At 40.5% G+C, this 22788-nt stretch overlaps 1 protein-coding gene and 1 long non-coding RNA gene across 10 annotated transcripts in view; one reads left to right on the top strand and one right to left on the bottom strand.

The window, feature by feature from the left end:
• LOC144016480 (uncharacterized) overlaps positions 1 to 10190 on the bottom strand; it is a 125070-nt gene extending 114880 nt beyond the window's left edge. For all 4 annotated transcript variants that reach the window (XR_013282920.1, XR_013282922.1, XR_013282923.1 and 1 more), the window contains exon 1: positions 10096 to 10190. This is a non-coding gene — a long non-coding RNA (uncharacterized LOC144016480). The remainder of the gene's footprint in view (positions 1 to 10095) is intronic.
• The window catches only part of kcnd2 (potassium voltage-gated channel, Shal-related subfamily, member 2), a 73982-nt gene that overhangs the window by 21443 nt on the left and 29751 nt on the right, over positions 1 to 22788 (top strand). The gene's annotated exons all lie outside the window — the stretch shown is intronic.

Raw genomic sequence — 22788 nt, 5'->3', positions numbered from 1 at the left:
TGTGTCAGAAAGAAAGATCTTTGTTTGCAATTTTGTTTTGTTATTGTTGAACTCATTTGCTCCCAATAACGTGTAAATGCGTTTTTGTTAATGCTTTAAGTGTCCCAAAGACGTATTTATACGTTTTGTTTTGTTTTTTGTTTTGGGTTTTTTTTATGCTAGAGCATACAGAAGACTTCGATGCAGCCTCTCAACTGCAAAGAACGGTTGCAGAAATGGTAGTTATTACACAAACGCCCAGCAGGTGGCAGCAGAGTATAAGAGATCAACCAGGGCCATGTAAAAAAAAAAAAAAAGCTCAATTACTTACAATTTTGAATAGATTTGTGAAAACTGATAAAACTTAGCTCTCTTCTAATGCTAATTGCTGCAAAACGGAAACAGAAAATTGGTACTCGGTATTGGTCAGTACACAAAAGGTGAATACTTGTACCGGTACTGATCTGACATAAAAGCGGTATCAAACATCCGTACTTATGTGTATCAAACTGGTAACCATTCGCATTGATCGGTAGGTAAGAAGTAACTCGAAAAAGTCGGTGACCTCTGCTGTACAAACAGTTATGAAACAACTCAACAATTAATTATCGGAGGCATTGCTCCAAAAGTCAATGCCGACGATTTGACCCGTCGTGATATTTTCCCACTTCCCCGGTGCAGCTTGTGCGGATTGTTTGAGATGCATATTTCCATTTCCATTGAGGACTTCACGGCAAGGTCAGGAAACTTAATTAGCATGCAACGAGCGGGGGACTAAATTATTGAAATAACGGGCAAATGAATGTGTGTGAAAACGGAAAACGCCCCCCCGTGGTCAAATAATCACTGTGGAAATAGTCGGTGTAATAAATTGTGACATTAAACGAGTGCAAGTCGCCGGCCTCGCACACTTGTTACTTTTATGTAATCGTGTCGCTAATGAGCACACAATGCACACAATTTTTATTTATTTATTTATTTATTTAAATGGCTGCCTGATCATTTACAAGCGCTCCCTGCAGTGGCATGTCGGAATGGCGGAGGTTGCATTTGAGATGAAAAAATAAAAATAAATAATAAAAACCTTTGAAGAGACATTTGCAGCACAGAGGAAGGTGGTGACACTCACCAAAAGTCTTCACTTGGGGGAGGAAGGGGGCGGGATTATTTTTTCTTTACTTTGGCGCATGGGAGAGGAGAGCAATCACATTACAGTGAACCCATTTTTTTTTTTTTTTCCTGTGCTTTGACGTCTACGGGCAAGTCCGAATTTTGAGTTTGCGTGCACTAAGGTCTACTGGAAGAGATGCAGCGTAATGAAGAGCAAGAACAGGACATGTACGACAGTGTAATACACTACCTCGTTTTGCAATTTTAATTAATTTACGCCCAAAAACGTATAAATGCGTTCTATTTTCCCAAAGACGTATTTGTACGTTTTTTCTTTTTGTTTTGTTTTTATGCTAGAGCATACAGAAGGCTTTGCTGCAGCCTCTTAACTCATTCACTTGCCGCCATTTTCACATTTCGCAATCCCGTTCGCTCCCGGCTGTTTGACTGATTTTGCAAGGCCCACAGAATATTGTGTTCTATTGCTATAAAAGCATGGAACCTATCAAAAGAAAGATTAAAGTCTCTTCTTTCATCAGGAAAAAAAAGTATGTTTCTATCTGTTTCCGATTTGCAGCAATTACCATTAGAAGAGAACTAAGTTTAATCAATTTTCACAAATCTATTCAAAATTGTAAGTAATTGAGCTTTTTTTCTAGATGGCCCTGGTTGATCTCCTTTGCTCTGCTGCCACCTGCTGGCCGTTTGTGTAATAACTACCATTTCTGCAACCATTCTTTGCAGTTGAGAGGCTGCATCAAAGCCTTCTGTATGGTCTAGTATAAAAAAAACAAAAAAAACGTATAAATACGTCTTTGGGACACTTAGAACATTAAAAAAACGTATTTATACGTCATTGGGAGTAATTGAATTAAGATCCATCAAGTAGTTTCCGAGATATGGGCATTTAGAGCACTAAACGTCTGAGCACAACCGTTTCACCAAATTGCGTAAGGGCCTCGAACGTATCCCCCCGCATGAATCGGGCATTTCGTCGTGAACCAGCGTCAATTTCCTCCCCGCTAATCGGCAATGTGGACGGCACAGCGACGGTCCCATACTTTTCAAAGTGTTTTTGATCATAGCTGCGCACACTTTTGCGCGCGTGTCGTCGATTCGCACTTTAGTACACACGTTTGTATTTTGATCTGATCTCGCTATACGTTCCATTTTCACCTGATGGCGCTTTAGTCGGAAACGTGCTAAACGAGTGTTCGCTTCAAGTTGAAAGAAAGGCGGCTTTTATCATGGCGAAGCTTTGAGCATCGCCGCCCCTGACACTTGGCTCTTTATGATATATATAAAAAAAAAAAAAAACTCAACGAGAGGCCAACATTTGCGATTACATTGCCGCCGCTCGGCCGCGTGGGAGCAAACAAAAGAATTGCAAGTGTGTAACTTCATCCCTGGTTGAAGAGGGGATTTCATGTGCTATTGAAAAGCAAGATTGTTTGCATGACCTTCAACAAAAAGCTGCATTACAAACGGAGAATAGCATTTTACACTGTTGTGCACCGCCGGCTTTGTTGTTTTGATTACCTTTTTTCCACAGACAATAGCAAAATAAAAAAATAAAATAAAATAAAAAAAGTCAACGGTTGGACACACAGCAAGAAAAATGCAATACAGTTCACTGTACAGTGAATATTTCTTTAAAACAAAACATATTTCTTGCTTTTAATATCGTGACTTGACGACGACATTACATTAGGTTTAATATTGCCATGTTACGATACTGCTGTTATCGTTACATTCCTTCTTATTACACTTGATGACAATTCAGAATCTTTTTGCATTTATCTTTACAATAACTGAATTACGAAAACATCCTTGCTGATGTCAATGTTTGAAGAAACACTTAAGTGATTATAACACATTATTTTCATTAACTCTTTGACCTCCAAAAACATTTAATAACAATTAGTAAAAATACAATATATGCCGCCATAAATGGTAAATGACATCAACTACATTTTCTTTTCTTTTTCTTATCAATGGGCAGTGCAAAGTGCAGTGCTGCCTGGTTAATGGGTTGTGGAATCAAACACACTCACTAACTATGGCCAGCAGATGGCAGGATTGTCTCTCTTTTCAATGGGCTGCTGATGTACGAAATTATAATGCAAAATGATGAAATCTGATGAAATAGAACGTTTTCAAGGATGACGTATTAAAGTTTTTTTTTTTTATAACGTGTGGCAGTAAAAGAGTTAATAAATAAATCATTTGACCAGGTACTGCCTCTGCACAATTTAATTGGAATTTAATGTTTGTGGAGGGTTTTTTTTTTCTTTTAAATCATGTCCTTGCGATTTAAGACTTGGGGTTCCTTAATTAATCGATATTGGGTTGAATTGGAGTGAATTGAATCGAATAGGAAAAAAATCTGAATTGAATCAAGTAGCATTTATCATTTTCTGAATCGTGGTAGTAATTCAAGCCAAAAAACCATGTAACCAAGGTAGCATTATTAGCATCATGACATCATCGGCCTTCACACGTGACCTCTGAATCGGGACGGAGCTCATTTTTCAAAAAAAAAAAAAAAGAAAGAAAATCCAGCCACGAGTCAACGATTAGCCATCACCTGCATGTAAATTCTACGGAGCGTGACGTTGTAATGTTCCCCATCAGCGAGCGTCTTTTCATCCTCCGAGCGTGTCGCAATCAATGTCGACTTTTTATGGACGAGATTAACAGAAGGCGCCGCTTGTCATCGCCTTTTCAGAGTGTGCGCTAAAACTTTGATGGGAACACATTAGCAGAGCTTTCTTTTTTTAATATTTTTTTTAACGGAAGGAGCCGCTCGGCTCGACGCGGGCGATCGCCGCCGTCTCGCTTTTTTTTTTTTCCCGCGTGCGATCCCGTGCCAGTTTACGGCGCCAGCGCGCCGCGATAAAAAAAAAAAAAAAAAGCTCCTCGTGATAAATATCCCGCTTGAACGAGACTGTAAAAGGAAGATCTGGCCGCCGACTGCCCGCGCCGGCCGCCCGTTAACCCACTTTCATTGTTCCGTCTTTGCCACGGGCTCCATAGATTATTTTATTTCCGTGCGCGCTTAGAGGAATGATAAGAGACTCTGCCCCCGTTTTTTTGGGTTTGGGCATAAAAAAAAAAAAAGTGTCCGTCCTCCTGTCCGCCTGGCACGGAGGTCCCCGCTGCGAAGAAGGATGTCAGCCTGTCACCCCCTTGACGCATGGCAGCTGTTTCCTAGCGTGCCCCAGCTGCTATAAATAGCCGCATACATCACCTAATGTAGGCCGTTTTGGTCAAGCAGACGCAAAAACAGGGCCGCTCGGGGCTATGTTTCTCCCTCGGCTCGTTCCTCTCTCGCGCAGGTGTGTCAGTGTCACCGTCACGGTCTCGTTTGACCGTCTCCAACGTGTCCATACCGGATTGACGGCACGGTAATGGGCCGTCGGCGTATACGTGCGTTATTTCCGGTCACTGGCAGCCAGCTTCAGACGCCCTCCACTGATCTCATGCAAGTCGTTCGAGGAATGAATGGGAGAAATATTGGCTTCGTATTTGCCTGTCTGTCATGGTGGAACGAGTCACTTGTCGACGCTGCTTGTCCTTTGCAGTAAGCGCAACAGAGCTCATCAATCAATTTTGATATTTTCTGAATATATAGGAGTTTATCATGCAAATTTTAATGGCATGAATATCAGAGTTTATTTCTCGTAAATTTGTCCGTTTTTTTCCCGCAAATTGGCCACTTTATGTTTTTTTCTCATAGATTTGTGATTTTTTTTCCCTCAGAATATTATACCCTCTAATATATATATATATATATATATATATATATATATATATCGAATAGGTGCCAGTCGATTAAAATTTTGACTTCAATAATTAACTGACGATTACTCGCACATTAATCGCACATTTTATACCTCAATTTACATCTAAATTTTCAATACAGTGTAAAAAAATAATTCCCTAATTTTAATATGGTTTTATTTTTTAGTAATTGATACAATAATTTCATGACAATTGAATAAAAAAATAATAATTTAAAATACGTGTGTACTGTACGGTAAAAAACAAAAACTAATTTTGTGACTTTTTTTGTCAACTGAAGATGACATCAGACGTGCTCAGGAAACAACAACCAATCATGGCTCAGTTTGCTAGCCCCAAAGGACCAAACCCAGAAAACAGGTAAGCCGTGATTGGTCGTTGCTGGTTTCCTGAGCACTTGTGACGACATTTTCAGTCAACAGCAAGTGGCAAAATGTGTTTTTAAAAATATTGTGTATTAAAAATGATTAAGTGATCAAATTAATTGTAGCTAAAACTTTATACTGCTGAAAACTGCTAAATGAGTCAAGTATCCCGGTAAGTAAATAGCTCCATATTGTTTTCAGTAGTAAATAAAGTTCTCCCAAATGTCCAAATTTTCACTTATCTTCGTTTGAGTTTCAAACAAAAACGGAAAGGGGCGGGGCCGAGCTCAGGGCCACCAGGGTTATGTTGCATCCGTCAATAAATGTGCGTTATAATGAGGTTGCAAACTTACGAACTGCGATAAAGCTGAGGTTCATTTGCAAATACAAGCGCAAGCGGGCTGAGCTGTTCCAAATAGCCAATCACGGGCGAACGCAATGATGTCATCAAATCCAACAAATCGGCGCCCTCCGCCCTTAAAGCATTAGCGCTGTACTAAATCAAGACTTTACTGCCGCACTCTCAGCGAGAATTGAGCAATAAATCTTCACAGCAGCCAAAACGGTAATGATGCGTTTATTGGGCCCGAACTCTTGTAAATTCACAGCAAGTCACATGACAAGGCAGAAAGGGCTCCCTACCAGCATGATTTTGTTTTTTTTACATTTTTGTTATTTTTTCTGTTTCAATCAATAGCCTCTGGCGCTAAGCAGCCAGATAGCGGCGCGAACGCCGAGGCGCACGCGCAGTGCCGGGTCCGAGCTCATTCTCGGCTTGGTGCTTGATAATCAGAAGAAAGTTCAATCCCTTGTTGGGCTCGCCGTTTGAATAAGTCATGAGGTTTCGATCAGTTGGCAAGCCGAGTCGACGTCAGTAGCCTCCAAACTGATTATTCCTCCCTCTCGAATAATCTGTTTTTAAAGTCGTGCTTTTTCGCTTGGTATGCGGAACGGGCCTGACAATAAAGTTGACGCTCGGAAGAACGATCACAAAACTCGTGCATTGCTTTTTCACGGCGATGACTAGAAAGACTTAAGTCAATAAAAATTGACGTTTCCTCCCATTAAGGTACTAAGCTCATTTTATGACAAAGTCATTTTGTGGTACAACCTTCAAGGTTTTAATGGTGCCAGGTTGGAACCGAGCAAGGTTTAATATGTGGATGAAAGTATTTTGGAAAACCTCTGAACTGAGCAACTGATCATTCAGAGGACTCGAAATCCCGATGACTCTTAACCCACGCGGAGAATTCGAGCGCAGACCAAGGTTATTTTATTAACAAAAAAACTAAACCTAAAATTCAAAAAACAATTTCGTTAACGAAATAAAATAAAAACGAAAATGAACTGAAACTACATTTTATGTTTACAAAACTAAAACGACCCATAATTATAGCAAAAATGTCTTTCATTTTTATCTTTGGATATTAGCCGGAATAAGGACGTTTGAAAGTGTGTCGCACAGAAGTGACGTCATCTAGCACAACAGCCAATAGAAAAGCACCTTCCGATGACGTCACTCCCATGGTGTTTTTTACACATTGCGCACAAGTAATACACATAAAAAATAAAAACAATAATAAATAAATAAATAAATAAATAAATAAATAAACATATAATAATACTGAAACTAAAACTGAAAACTAATTTATGGAAATGTATTGCATTCACTTGGAGGAAAAAAACAAACTTTTTCTGACAATTTTTTTTGGGGTGCTTTGTTTTTTTTGTTTGTTTTTTTTTTAAGTCATTTTTTTCTGTTTTTCTGAATATTTTTTTTCTGATTTACTGAATATTTTTTTCTATCATAAAAAAAAATTCTGAAAAACAGAAAAAAAAAAAAATCCAATAAACAGGGGGAAAAAAATTCTTTCAAAAAACAAAGAAAAAAAAAATTCCAAAAAACAGAGCACCAATTTCTGTTTTTCAGGGTAATTTTTTTTGGACCGCTGAACTCCAAATGACTTGTTGCAGACCACTGACCTGTATATATGACTGGATTTTTTTGTGTGTTTTTCTGAATATTTTTTTTCCCCAGTTTTTCAGAATATTTTGTTATGACAGAAAAAAATATTCAGTAAAACAGAAAAAAAATTACTCAAAAAAACAAAGCTCCCCCAAAAAATTAGTCAGAAAAAGTTTGTTTTTTTCCAAGTGAATGGAATACACTTCCGTACTAATTAAAACTAACTAAAAAAAAAAAACACAAAAACTCAAAACTAAAATGAAAAATTCCCAAACTATAATAACCCTGGCTCAGACGGCTCTACTATTCGCAGTTCCCGCTTGTTGACACTCAACGTTATGCGTGTCCTAGATTGCCCTGATAGTAGACGCGCTGCAACGAGCTGGGCAGCCAGATTGGGTCTTAAAAACGAGACAAGTGAGGCAGATGACAGTATTTTGCGCTTGCCAAGTCATCACTGACAAACGTTTTTAGATTTTCAGGCTCACGTCAATGCTAAAAGTATTGGTTTGTTGAAACATCAATGGTTGGCTCATTTGCGTCTCAGCGCAGATTTCATCGCACATTTCCTATACAAGGCAGCTCAATGGGATCACGCAGCCAAAAGCACATCATCTAAAAGCATCTACAAACACGACAGCTGAAGACATTCAAAGGCAAAGCAAGGACAACAAAAGTAATAGACCAGATAGTAAAATTGATATTAAAAATTCTTAAGACCTTGATCAAAGGTACGGGAAAAAAAAAAGAAAAAAAGACTCCACTTCTATCGGCAACTTATTTTATTTGCGTGCAGCATAACAGTGACAAGCTGCTTCACCGTGTTTGCTTTGAAAACTGGGTTGCACTTTAGAACACACCGTAATGTTAAGTTACATTAAGTCAATGTAAAGTGAAAAAAAAATCTCATCTTAATTTGACACCACAGAGAAGGGTTCTGTTAACAACCCTGACAAATTTGAAGGACTATATTGAATTGTGGCTTCACCATTATGAAAAAAAAAAATCAAGCCGTGACTGTGCTGAAACAACCCCACGCTCAACTGTCAGTCAAATGCCATTTCCGCGACATGGAAAATTAGATGCTAATTGGTATATGTTTGAGCCATGAAAATATATCACCTAAATCCTCCAGTGGCTGGAATAGATCTCACCGGGCGACAAGGCGCTCAAAAGCAACCACATTAGCCAGAAGCCCCCCGATACGCACATTGCCTGTCAAGTCTGTTTTTTTCTTTTTTTCTCCCCTCCTCGCGCTTCCACCTTTGTCACCAAAATGTGCACACACAAGACAACAAGGCGCTCTAAAAAAGTAGATGATGAATTTTCAGGGTGTATGCTTACCAAGGTAGCTAACAGTTAGGTGTGTAACGATATCCAAACATCACGATACGACATGAAGGTTACGATACGATAATTATCACATTGTGGGGGAGGTTGGCGATACAAAAAAAATGTCTTGTATAAAAAATGAGCTGCTACTAAAAAAAACAAAAAACAATATTGTGCTTTTGTACATTACAGCAATGCATGTAAACTACCTACAATCTCTAATAAGACTAAATATTGAGGCACTTACTAATGCGAGCACACATTGTGTTCCTCCACATATTGACTCAGTTTACAAGCATATTACGTTCCCCTTCATCTGACCATTTTAAACAGAAGGGCCAAAACATGCCTTGTGAAAATTAAACTGCACTAAAAAAAGCTAGCCACCAGAGGGTGCTAAATGGAAATCAACCCGACTTTTTTAACAGATGTGCTGCTTTTAATATCGTAACATGACGACGACGATATATTCTGGCAGTTTTAATATCGCAATATCACGATTATTGCCGTTAAAAAGAGATAACTTTCTCGGACTGTTTGCCGGATTCGGTGTCCTTGAAGTGTCGGTTGAGCTTCCACTCAGGATTTCCCACTTCTGTGCATCAGCCGCCGTGTCTCAGCAGCTTAAGGACTGCATTTCCGTGTGCGGATTTTTTTTTTTTTCAAGGTATTAGTGGAAAACCATAAACAGATGATTATTATTTGGATTAACCCCCCCCCCCCCCCTCAGCCAATTGTCCCTAATCCCTGTGGATGAGCTTAAAGAGTTATATTTCGAGCTTGTGCGGCCTTTCTTTTTTTTTTTTTTTTTTTTGCGGCCACAGACAAATGGAATATGTCTCGTTTGGAGTAAGAGTCTCACATTGGAGCTAAAAGGGAAGAAAGCGAGTCGAGCCCAGGAGAAAAGCCAGCGACATTACCATTAATAAAAGCGGACACGGCAATCAATTTCCGAGCCGGCTTTAGTCTCATTCACTCGCGCGTGCGGACGCGCTCTCGCATGCGCGCCAAGCAAGCGCACGTGACATCGTTTCCATTGCCGGCTGAATTCATCATGAGACGTGAATCTTTTTTTCGCCGTCTTTTAGTGGGGAAATCCAACATCAGCCTCCCGAATAATGCCGCGTTCAATTGCCTTGAAAAGGTCAAGTGGCCGTGTATTGTCTCAGCCTTGTTCGGACAGTCAGCTAAAATCATCTTAAACATCACGACTCTGAAGACGCTGCTCTGGTCCACTGGTTTAATGATGGTAAAGAAGGTGAAACTGTAACAAGTAACAACAGTATAAAACAATATCACTTTTCACTTCCAAGTAGATGTGAAAATAAAAACACCTTAAATGTACAGATTACTGTAAATTAATTACTTATACACAAATGGACTACACAAACATTACCTCAATCACTACAATAATGGTGTTAGGCTAACACAAATAGCGCGTACTAGCAAAACGTATTTATAAACGTCATCAAATAAACATCCTTTCAAATAATAATGCCACAGAAATGTGGATAAACAACACTACAAAGTTGTACATACCCACGATGCTACCAAAGGCGTTAGATGTGTGTGGATTGTACTGGATTGGACTGTTTCTCACGTTTCTGTCACTGACGATCTAACTCCTATACTTCCTGTTTTCGTTGACGCGAATTCCGGTTTGATGATGTCACTTCCTGTTTCGATTAACTGCTCTCTTTTTCTGAAATAAAGCGTTCTATAGTAAAATAATATGCTTAACTATTTGTACAATTACTAACGTTATTTTAGTCTACCTTAATTACTAACTTTAAATCACAAACAGAACAGGCCGCATTTAGATGCAAATGTCAAAAAAAAATTTCAGGAGTTTACAACTGCAATTTTCGTGATGACATCTGCTTGCGAGTAAACAAGCTGCGGCGCGGCCGTCGCAGCGCCCGTCGCCTTTTCTACGAAACGGCATCCATCAAAGTTAATGTGCTGTAATCATCGGCGCAAATACACTGTCACACGTCCCACTGCGCGCTCCCGAGTCTTTCCGACTCACAATCAATGGGATGTAAACGAGCGGCGAGCACGAGGGAACACAATTTCCCATATCATTAACAGCTCCCAGTGAAAATTGGAACGTGATCCTCGGAAAGCAGAGTTGCAAAATGTCATCTTTGGGGAGCGCAGAAATATTTATTAACCCTGTTGGAGGTCCATCGCCTCTTTCAGTACTGACATAATGTCCGTCAGTCCGTCACGCCCGTTTTGCTTACAAATGACGAGAAACTTAAGGGAACACAAGACTTTTGAAAAACTAACCAGCTATTCTGTGCAATGGTTAATTTCAACTCCTCCCTGAAAAAATTGCCAATTTATGTTGAGCAATTATGATATTATAGCACTTTTTATGAATATTTTTGAGTTAAGTACTGTAGTGGGCATTGTGGACAGCCACGTGATCATTGTGACGTACCGCGTGTGTAAAATACACACTGAACGAATGACAACAGAAACGAGTGCCCTGTGCTAAGGACGCTTTAGCCCACATTAGGAGCATCCACCCACCACCGCCCCCACACGGAATGACATGAAACCGGACGTGTTGAGGACTCTCAACAGTATTTGGGATCGAAGACGTCTTTTTCTTGCCCATTACGTCAGTACATTCCCATTGAAATGAGCGACGACGGCTTCCGGTTACTCACAGGATACGTCGTCATGATCACATGACCAGGAACATAGGAATCCCCCACGGTCCGTTCGAATTCTGATAAAATTCAGGGAGTAAGATGCCAGAGATATTTGCACTTTTATTTTTGTACGCAATGCCTAATCCAATGCTGGAGAATGATTAATACGTGTTTTATCGCTTAAAAAATAAAAAATAAAAAAACTGACGGACTATGCACCGATGGAAGCGGGTTATCATCTGTCACCGTAATCATCGCTAAACGGGTCAATACGAACTGACGGACTCCAGTTTTGCTGACGAACACGTGTTTGGTCGCGAGGGTGAATACGCCGGGGTACGAGTGACGCGCGATAGGTTCAGAAAAAAAAACCTAACTGTGTTTGTGTTGGCTGCCAACTAAATCCCATTTCTGCTCTTTTTTTTTTACGTCGCCCCGTTGTTATGGTTCTACCGGCACTGGCTCCTGATTCCAGCTGTGGCCGTTAGGTCAGTGTCAGTCCAGTAATTTAGTTTTTCCCGTCCGCCGATTCGTTACAAGCAACGCGGAAACTGTTCCACTGCACAACGGTTCAATTCAAACAACGTTTGAACACCAAATCGGCTCGTTTACAACTCCCGACTGGCTGCAAGAAACTGCTGTAGTGTTTCACCGCCACGGGTGGAATCGGGAGCCAGTTAATCTGGAGTCACTCCAGTTGAACTTTCCTAAAATAGTGGTGATAAACTGTAACTTAGCAATGACGAAAGCGTGGTTAAAATAACGATTACGGACTGACGATTACAGTTTGGTTCAGTTTGAAATAATAACGGACTAACGATGGCTGATGACGGCCCAGCAAAATGTATTGGACGCGACCAACTCAGCCCATCACAGACTGCGAACATTGCCACGGGGATTATTCATTTTCCGAACGGCGGTTGGTGGCAGCCTCAGCGTCGAGCGTAACTCTACTTATTCACCAGGCACACAGCGCCCCCCGTTCAGATGTATGGCAAGCCTCCAAGCAGACTCTGGCTGATGTATGAGAGCGTTTGATTGGACGCTTTAGCGACACAATCCCCAGAAGACTATTTGTGGACCTCGACAGATGGAAAAGTCCAATTAGAAGGAACAGATAGCAGAAACGGGAGACAACGATCCGACTTGTTCCGTCTCTCCCCGAAGACTGACATCGAGTCTTAGAGACGAGCTACAAAAAACTAACATCGCTTCTCTTTTGGAAGGAGAAACATTCAACGACGACTAAAAGAGAAGTAAAAGCGCCAAAGTAGGTGGGGTGTGTAGGGAGGGGGGGATGAAAAAAAAAAAGCTTATGATTTGATTTCTTAACACAGTGGAAAAGGTAGGCGTTGAATTTGATACAGCTCCCTCCAACTTCACATCTACAGTATGTATAAATATCTCCTTCTGTTGTCTGATTCTTCAAGGGCAGACATCCCACAAAGCAATTGCCTTGCTATCAGCCAAGACCAAAAAAAAAAAGGAGAAGAAATGAAAAAGTGCTTAAATATAGCAAACCCCCCGGGATGGTGGCAGAGAGGGCGTGCTGTCGTGTGATTAAAATGAATAACCTTCATTCAGTCACGATTGTAAACGCCGGATTCCAAACGCGGCCTTTCGTCGGCAGCGTCAACAACATCATTCATCCGGATAAGACACTTAATAAGTGTGTGCCCAAAAATCGATTCTTATTTAGTATGATTCAGACTCGATTTTAAATGTCCCAAAATCAGTTTTATTTAAATTATTTTATACTGTCTTGCCCTTGTTTGTGTGTGTCCTTATAGGTGAGTTACAATCACGTGATTCCGGCGGTGCGCGAAATTCAACTGGGGGTCAGGAAGTAAGTACGGAACACCCAATGAAAATGATGGAGAGCGTTGGGTGACAGGTTCTAAAAATAGTAAAATATGTCAGATATGATCCTTCCACTCTGAGGAAAAGAGATTTTACCGAACTCGTGTCGGATTTGCCTGGTGTGGAGGCAATCGACATCGCGAACTACCTCGTCCTCCAGATATCGTACTACACCATTAGCCAAATGATGACGTATAAAAGCCTGGATGGAGGCTTACAACTACTTCATTTGTGGTTGGGTCAGCGAACTCGGATCAAAAGAAGCACAAAATGGCTTCCGTTCTGTTTTTGTTCGAATAAATGTGATTCAGGATCATTCTCTTTTGAACTCAAATGTACACAACGGTAACACTGGCATCAGGCTACAAGCTAGCTGGCTAACTGTTACTTTACCTGCTATTTTCTACGTGTTGCTAGGTTAACCATTCTCAGAGGTCTAACAATGTTGTGGCCTTCCTGGAAGAAGGAATTTAAGAACCACTCATTGTGATAGCTAACGTAGCTAGCATTGCTAAAAACCAAAAGACACTACCTAGCATGGGCACACAAGCTGTAGAACAAACTCTACATAGTATTATCACGGTTAGCTATGTTTCCGGTAATATCACACCGGCCTGTTGAGTTTTTATTCAGCTGCTATGTAAGCAGTTTCATTACTGTATCCTTACCTTTCACTGCATATATGAGCGTTGTCCAACTTTGCTCCACCCGATTTCAGACGAAGGTTTTTAATCCATTTCTGCCGTCTTCTTTCGGTATGTATTTAAATTACTTCCTGTCCCCCATCTGGGGTTTGGCGCTTGTCGTGACGTCACATGAAGACCACCATTTGGGAGCGGTGTTCATGTTGTTCCCGATTCGGCCATTCAGGGGCAGTGTGGTTCCGCGCGTTCTGATACACTGTTAAGTCTTAGCCACATTAGGGAGTAGAAGGAAAAAGTCACAATCTAGTTATTACAATAAAAGTTGTATTTTTGAAGCTTAGGAAAAGCATATGCCGGTAAGTATGTTAAGATGCTTCTCTGTATGCATTCTTGAGGCGTTTTGTATGAATAGCTGATCTTTTGAGTGGTAAAATTGCCGCGAGTAGAGCGCTAATTAGCATTAGCATTAGCGAGTCAGACTAGAGTAGATCATGACGATTCTTTGCACGTCAATAAATTGAAGCAGAAAACATTGTCAATCAAACCATTTTGAATCAAAAACTGATTCCGAATCGAAGCGCAGACCCAAAAATCGGAATAGAATCATGAGACAGTCAAAGATTCCCACCCCTAATAAAGTTGAACAGACTGGCAGTTGTGTCATTAAGCGCACATAAGTCCTTCCTCGTGGCCCCCGGGTCAGCTTGATGAGCCACCGAAGTGGCGTGAAAGCAGACAGTAACGCCGCTGACGACCGATAGATTGCGCGGCCGCGAAACCAATTTTCATCAACAAAATGACCTTTCAGTCGTGTTGCTGTTGCGCCCACGGCCCCCCCGAGTTATTATTTCTGGTGTCACGTTTTGATTTGACAGGGAGAACTCTCGTGGAATGAAATGGAAAAAGTAATGATGTCCCCCATGCGTGCGAAGTGGGGAGACGGCAGCAGCTTGCAGTATCCACTCTGCCCCCCCCCCCCCCCCCCCCACCCCCCCCCCCCCCACCCCCCAACGGGGGCCGCTCAGCAGCTGTTGGAAAGGATTCGGTTCCTCCCCGATGCGCCGTCGCGGGTTCTCGCCGGTTCATTGCTACTCGCGCGTTTACTGGCGGGCACGCTGCTGTCACCAGCCTGGCTGCCGGCCACCGTTTTCTCAGAGAGAGACGCTCAGGCACATTTTTACGCCTCGCCACTTCTGTCAGTCTCCAGTCAAGATGTTCACATGTCCCTTTGAACTCGCAGCTGGTTGTCTACCTTCGTGTTTGATTCAAAGATGGAGGAATTCAGGGCGAGGTGGCAAAGGTACTGACGATGTCGTTGAGTAGAGGTACAGGTACTTGCATAAAAAGTTCCCCATATTGTCAGCCGTTTTAGAGAATTTTGACTCATCTGTCATGATCCAAATAATATTGTGATCTGTGACAGTCGATCCTCTCTGAATGTTTCAGAGAGTCTGGGTGGACACCCAAGAATGGTCGCCAGTCAATCAGCACACACAAATGTAGAGTCTTTCAATTTAGTCTTCACATGATCATTGAAAATGACAACTCAGGAGAGCCCTTCCAGTAACGGATCTTTGACGACTATAGCCGTCAATGGCGGTGAATGAGTTAAGATTGAGCAACCTAATATTTTTTTTTTTTTTTATTAACTTTAACCTGAAATTTAAAAACTCTTTTAACTCAAATGGAGATTTCCACTTTTTAAATTTTAAAACGTTTGGTCTTAAAATAAATAAATAAATAAATAAATAAATAAAAATACTAAATAAATAAATAAAAACTAAATTTAAAAACTAAATAAATAAAATGAATAAATAAATAAAAACTAAATAAAAAATAAATAAAATAAATAAATAAATATTACTCAATAAATAAATAAGTAAATAAAAAATGGAATACATAAATAAATAAATAAATACATAAAATGTTTGGTCTTATTCACTTTCAGATCACTGGACTGTGAAAGCCTTTAGAAAAGATTTTCCGCCGCTAATATTTGAACGTCTTGAACTTTTGAAGCCAGTAGTAAAACAAACGAGCGGCTGCAGCAAATGAATGATGGCCTCAAGTTGGTTATTTCGAAGATTAAATCGTCGTTATTACTGGGAGCGTGAATCCAGAGGGCCCCAAAATTCTGGCAACTCTCTTTAGTTAACCGTCTTGTGCTCACACTGCAAACGCCGACCGAGTTTTCGGGCCATTTGGTGGGAGGAAGCTGATTTCCAGCGGCTGCTCACAGAGAAATTGCAGATCAAAGTTAATCTTGCGCCGTCTGCTCTGTCGCCGCGGAGCACTAATCTGCTGTCAGAGTGATGAGGCTCCTGGACCGGTTCCCTTTTTTTACGACACGCCGCCACTAATCCGCAGGACCTTTCCCGACTCCCTCTTCTCCGTCACCTGAACGCACGTCAAAGGTCACAGGGGACACGCGTAAGCGTTTTTTTTTTTCCCCACCGAGTTCTGCTTGTCGCCGCCGACAATCTCATTACGTCCAATTAAAACCGTAATTACCAACCCTATCAGTGTAACGTTGTAATTTGTCATCTACGTGTTAAAGCTCACCTTTGACCCGCGGAGGTCTGAGCCGGTGCTAACTTTCCTTTTACGGTCGATCAAAGCCGTCCAGAAAATAATCGCCGCTCTTCCGATACCGTCGGATACGGAATGAGCTCGTTAGCATAATCGCTCAGCGAGGCTGAAGATTTAACTTTATCATCACGTTCTCTTATAATCTATAGCTGCGGCGCCCTTTTTTTTTCTTCCAACACCCAAAGCGGCGTCATTGCATTATCAAAGTAGCATACTGACGTGGTGTGAATGTTATTTTTAGCTTGTGGCTTTCCAAAGAGGAGGGAGAAGGAAAGAGATGACAAATTCTTTGAAGCACACCAGCAAGGTTTCATCAGACCAAAACTGATAGAAGACCTCATTCTGATGAGCATAAATTGTCACATTTGCGTGTTTATTATTTTATGGCTCTGCAAAGGACACTTAACCCTGTAAAAGTTTTATCAAGTCATTCCCTGGCAGCTGTTTTCAAAGCAGCGTTTCCCCATATTGCCAGACGATTTACAGCATTTTGGCGGATCGTTTAAGGCCAACAGAATATTGTTTGTGTCACAGCAGAGAAGAAACTCTTGTTGCTATTTTTCCGTTCATTGGTAATCAGCGGTAGAACATGGGTTGGTTTCAGCAAAAACGCCCATTTTGGAGCAAAAAAAACAAACAAACATGTCAAGTGCAACAATGACATTGATGGTAGTATTTTTTGCTTTTGTGACAACTCAAGCTACAAAACAACTAAAACAAGTCAATTTTATAGTATGGTAATAACCCTGATGAGGACCCACCTTAACTCTTTGACCACCAAAAACGTTTAATGACGTATTCTAAAATCCTAATGAATGCCGCCAAAAACGTTAATTTATGTTTATTATGGGTTCCCCCCCCCCCCTTTCTCAATGGGCAGCGCAACGTCTTGTGCAACGCTGCCTTGTTGGTCAACACAAAATATTAGTGTCAAAGTCACTGTTGAGTAAAAATATGTATCTTTTCCCAAAAAGCTTGTTTTTCTCTTTATATTTTTGTATTTTCGATTATGTCACTCGAACAGAGGTGGGTAGTAACGACTCAGTTACATTTACTCCGTTACATGTACTTGAGTAACGTTTTTTTTTGTTTTTTTTTAAATGTACTTCTAAGAGTAGTTTTACCACACAATACTTTTTACTTTTACTTGAGTAGATGTGTGACAAGGATCGCTACTCCACTATACTGTATTTGGCTACACTAAAGTCATTACCGGTACAGTACTCTCTCTCTCTCTCTCTCTCTCTCTCTCTCTCTCTCTCTCTCTCTCTCTCTCTCTCTCTCTCTCTCTCTCTCTCTCTCTCTCTCTCTCTCTCTCTCTCTCTCTCTCTCTCTCTCTCTCTCTCTCTCTCTCTCTCTCTTTTTTTTCGGTTATTATCTTATTATCTTTACCAGAGACGCAAACAGCTGTTCTGCCACATGACTGCGTTTCACCAATCAGACGTAGCAACAATAATCACATGACGACTCCTTCCCTTAACATTCTACCAATCAGACGTAACAATGCAGTCACATGACCACAGGCAAACACTAGCGGGCGGCATTTCGAACGTAACACCCTTGGACTCATATAATTAGCATGTTTCCCCCTCACACGCCGTGCGGAATAACAGCTTCAAAATGCGGTGTCTTATGTGTCTGTCGAAACAAACGGACATTTTGGAATATATAAATTCCGCATCGAACCTGAGTTAACATGTAAGTTTGACCTAAATTCCTTTTCTGCTGTATTTAGGCAGGTATTTGTCTTAAGTGTTGAAAAGGACCTTTTCACATGAAACGGATGACGATACATGTTGTATGGAGGCATGAATTGGCGGTAGCCACTAAGTGTCACAAATTATTAACTGTAAAGAAGTTGTGGGAACAGATAAACGCTTGACTCCATGTAATGCCAGAACCTGGTAAGAAAACATATCAACGTTAAGCCATTCTTATTCAATGTAGCAATGATAGCACATGTCAACAAAAAAGATTTAGGCTAAAAAGTACACGTTTCTAATTGTTCTACTGGATGGGTATTAAAACAGAAATGTAGTGACCACAATATTTTCAGGTGTACACTCAGATTTAATATATTAATCATCAGAAATCCTACTCTAATATAGTTAATTTAACTTTGCAAATTAAACTGAATGTGTGATTTCAATGGCTTACTCGCCTGTAAACTCATAGCCGGATTTTTTTTTTTTTGTGTGTCAACAGAGGGTTCACCCCAACAAAATGAACGTTTTTGTCTGTCTAATTACATTGTTTTTAAAAAAAATAAATCAGACAATGTTCAAGCAGTTACTCAGTACTTGAGTATTCTTTTCAGCAAATACTTTTTTTTTTTTTTTTTTTACTTCTACTTGAGTACATTTTTTTAATGACTACTTTTTACTTTTACTTGCGTCATATTATTTTGAAGTAACGCTACTCTTACTTGAGTACAATTTTTGGCTACTCTACCCACCTCTGCACTCAAATGACCTAATTTCAAACGGTGATTACTAAAGAAAGGTCTCATGAAAGAATGGAATCGGATCTTTCATATACTATCCACCATATTTATGTCGTCATACCGCACAATAGGGGTGTGAATTGCCTAGTACCTGACGATTCGATTCGTATCACGATTCACAGGTCACGATTCGATTCGATACCGATTAATCCCGATACGAATTTATAACTCGTTTGTTGCGATTTTTTTTCATTCAAATTTAGAAAATACTAATCAGTAAGCTTGTAGAGTGTAAGATTTATATGAAAATGTATTATTTATTTATCTGAAATTTCAGTCTTATAGAGGTTGTAATCTGTTTCATGTTTGAACAGCATTAAAATAAAATATTAAGGCTTAATGTTCCGTTCATATAACATTCTTCCATGCTCAAGGTGTGAATCCTAACCCGAAGTCAGATGTTTTGTTGAATATTTTTCCATTAAAAATGGAAGTTTAAAAATCGATTCACACACACACAAAAAAAAAAAAAAAGGCAATGATGATAAGACGTTGAATCGGTAAGACTACCGAATGAACAATTCTGAGCTCTTAAAAAAATAAAATAAATAAAAAATAAAAAAAATTAAAAAAAAAAATCGATTTTTTTTTTATTGAATCGATTCGAGAATCGCGCGATGTAGTATCGCGATATATCGCCGAATCGATTTTTTTTTTTTAACACCCCTACCGCACAATATTCTGTTTGCCTTGAAAGATGAGTGAAAATGCTCCTATTCGGCTGGCAACCGTTTGGGTTTTTTTTTGGATAACGTTTGGCAGTCAAAGAGTTAAGAGGTGACTCGGCATATAATGGTAGCAAAAACCAAGATTTTTCTTTTCCTGCATAGTACGGCAGTTGTTTCTCAAGTGTACGCAGGTGTCCACTGAATAGCCAAGAAGCGCAGAAGAAAAATGTCAAGCTGGTCTCTTCCGACGCGGCGTGATAATGGAGAACGTGGGGGGAGGAAAAGATAGCGGATGAGGCGTTTCTTCCCCGACTCGTCGATGGCAAAGGCAGGCAGGCGGGCCCGGCTGGAAGGAAGGCTGAGAAAGTCACAACTGGAGAAAGAAAGCTTTCTTTTTTTTTTCCCCTTTTATCACCTTCTCTTAAGAAGATCTCCCAAATGAGAGCGCGCGCATGCTAATGTCAAAGCCGCCGCGATAACTAGCCGCCCGGTTGTGCGGGGGCGAGGGTTAAGCCGGGATTTATTGGGCTGAGGGAATACATGTTTGATATGTTGAGCGAGGCGGAACTATATGCGAGGGATTAATCCGTGCGATTCATCTGCGTGCGCATGGCTGAAAGAGACGAATTGTAAAAGGTCTTGATTGGGTTTGCGTCGCTTCGTGCCACTCGGGGTTGAACATTGAACCGGAGGGGGATCAAGGACGCGTTGACAGCCAGCACGTCACGTCGTTCGTTGCGTACGATCGCCAGCAGTTGCTGCCTACCTTGAACTTCTCCGGTTAACCTCCGCCTAAGAAGACATCCCAAGTGGCTTGTGGAAAGCGTTGTCAAGTTTTTGTTTGTCTCTAAGGAGCCGTTTACTGTACACCACTTCCTTTTCAACTTCTAACAGGGAAAAAACCTGTTTTGGCCAACTATTTTAAAACAAGATTTCGGATGTACTACATGTTAACTCTTTCACTCGCCGCCATTTTCACATTTCGCAATCCCGTTCGCTCCCGGCTGTTTTACTGGATTTTGACTGATTCTGCAAGGCCCACAGAATATTGTGTTCCATTGTTATAAAAGCATGGAACCTATCAAAAGAAGCATGAAAGTCTCTTCTTTCATCACGGAAAAAAAGTATGTTTCTATCTGTTTCCGCTTTGCAACAATTATCATTAGAAGAGAGCTAAGTTTCATCAGTTTTAACAAATCTATTTACAATTGTAAGTAATTTAGCTTTTTTTTCTAGATGGCCCTGGTTGATCTCCTTTGCTCTGCTGCCACCTGCTGGCCGTTTGTGTAATAACTACCATTTCTGCAACTGTTCTTTGCAGTTGAGAGGCTTCATCAAAGCCTTCTGTATGCTCTAGCATAAAAAAAAACGTATAAATACGTCTTTGGGACACTTAAAACAGTTAACTCTAGGCATATAATGATTAAATCTTACCTTTGACACCATGGTGATGTCATTTTTTTATGAAATATTAGGTGTTTTTCTGGCTATTTCTGTAACGTGGAAGTTAAATACCCGGTTCCGTAAAACCCCGCCTCTCCCCGTGTGATTGCCACGCCCCCGGCGAGCCGACTGCAGTCTGCTGTTGGAACTGTGCGTTTGAGCACTCTTCAGAATGCAAGCCATCAATTCTTCAATAAACATTTGAAAACCTGAACTGGTCTCGAACCAGGGACTTGCTGCTTACTGAGCGAGTACAGTAACCACTAAATTATTCATTCAGTTAGGTTTTGTAGTTCACACAAGTGTCAGGTTTGCAAAGGGACATCGTCAACTGCTGGACTAGCAAAACATAGTGCACCGTTGTTTTTACAGCTCCATGTGGACAAGAATCGTTTTCTTTTACAATACTGGAAAACTTTTGCTGTTCTCACCCGCTCGCTCTGTAAATTTCGGAGCGAGCGAACGAGCGAGTGTCGCAGCGTCTATCTCAAAAGTTGCCCCATCCTTGTAGCTATTGTTTACAGCTTCACTCAGATTCTGCTGCCACACGCTTCTCTGGCTTGCCTTCCTATCTCCGCTCTGCTATCTCCCCATTATGTTGTGTAGCTTCTGCCAGCCTTCCTTTCCTTTTCCCTTATCACCTGTGGTGAAAATCTAGCGGGCTAATCCCAGTGCCCGTGGGACCCCCCCCCACTCCCCTCCACATCCTCCATAATGATGTCTATCCGATGGATAGCATCAGAGCGGAGTCGTATCAGCCCACACACTCCTAATCCCGTCAGCCTTTGGTGTCCAAACACAAGGGAGGAAGCGTTTTCGGATGCTGTGCTCCGAGGTTGTGGCCTGAGTTGTGGAGCGTAATGCCGGGAATGATGTGCTGTGCTTAGGGATCAAGTCGGGGGCGGGGGGGGGGATTGTGTTCATGTCTTGATGATGGCGGTGGACATGCTGAGTGCTGATGCAGACTCTGTGGCATTAAAAGTATGATCATAGTTAAGAGCTGTCAAAATTGATCGATTAAACAAGCAATCGATTGATAATCGACAACTATTTTAATAATTGAGTAATCGTTTAGTTTTTTATTTATTTAATCACTATACAAATATAAAGTATGAAATAAACACTAGGACTGTCACTATTGAATATTTTTAGAATGGAATAATCTATTATTATAATAATAATAATAATAATCGATTAATGGATGAATCAGATTCATTTTAATTGTGCATTCAAGTGTATTACAAGCGCAATTTTTTTTTCTCCGCTGATTACTATTTATTAACAACTGATAGGTGTTTATCTTGTACTTGATATTCGCGAATTGATTTAAAAAAAGGGGGATTGACGTTGTACCGTGTTACTGGTTTTGTCATTGTTTTCCAAAGTAAAAGCAGATGTTTGCAAATGTCTTATTTCGATTAAACACAGAAGACAATCGGTCTTCTTTGATGAAGGACTGCAGAAATCCGCATGTACTGTTGATATGCTGAAATCAAAGGATTTGGGCAATTGTAAGTTAAAAAAATGGCTACAAAAGATTACTCGATTATTAAAATAGTTGTTGATTAATGTGGTAATCGATTACTCGACGATTAATCCATTCATTTCTGACAGCTCTAATAAACACCCATCACTTGTTAATAAACAGTAATCAGGGGAAAAATGCTTCAATGAATCCATTTAGTCGATTAATCGTAATTATCGATAGATTAATAGCTTGTAAAAAATATTTGCTAGTGACAGCACCACGTTATTATTTGAGTGTTTAACAGTTTGTTCTGGATGCAGGTGGTTAAATGGTTAGACTTGACTTTATTGATCTATTTGAAATGACTCCCTCTGGGATGAGATGATAGGAAATA

The sequence above is a fragment of the Festucalex cinctus genome, chromosome 3 (assembly GCF_051991245.1).
Source record: "Festucalex cinctus isolate MCC-2025b chromosome 3, RoL_Fcin_1.0, whole genome shotgun sequence".
Classification (NCBI taxonomy): domain Eukaryota; kingdom Metazoa; phylum Chordata; class Actinopteri; order Syngnathiformes; family Syngnathidae; genus Festucalex; species Festucalex cinctus.
The sequence above is the reverse complement of the archived record's forward strand: the minus strand, read 5'-3'. Positions and strand labels throughout refer to the sequence as shown.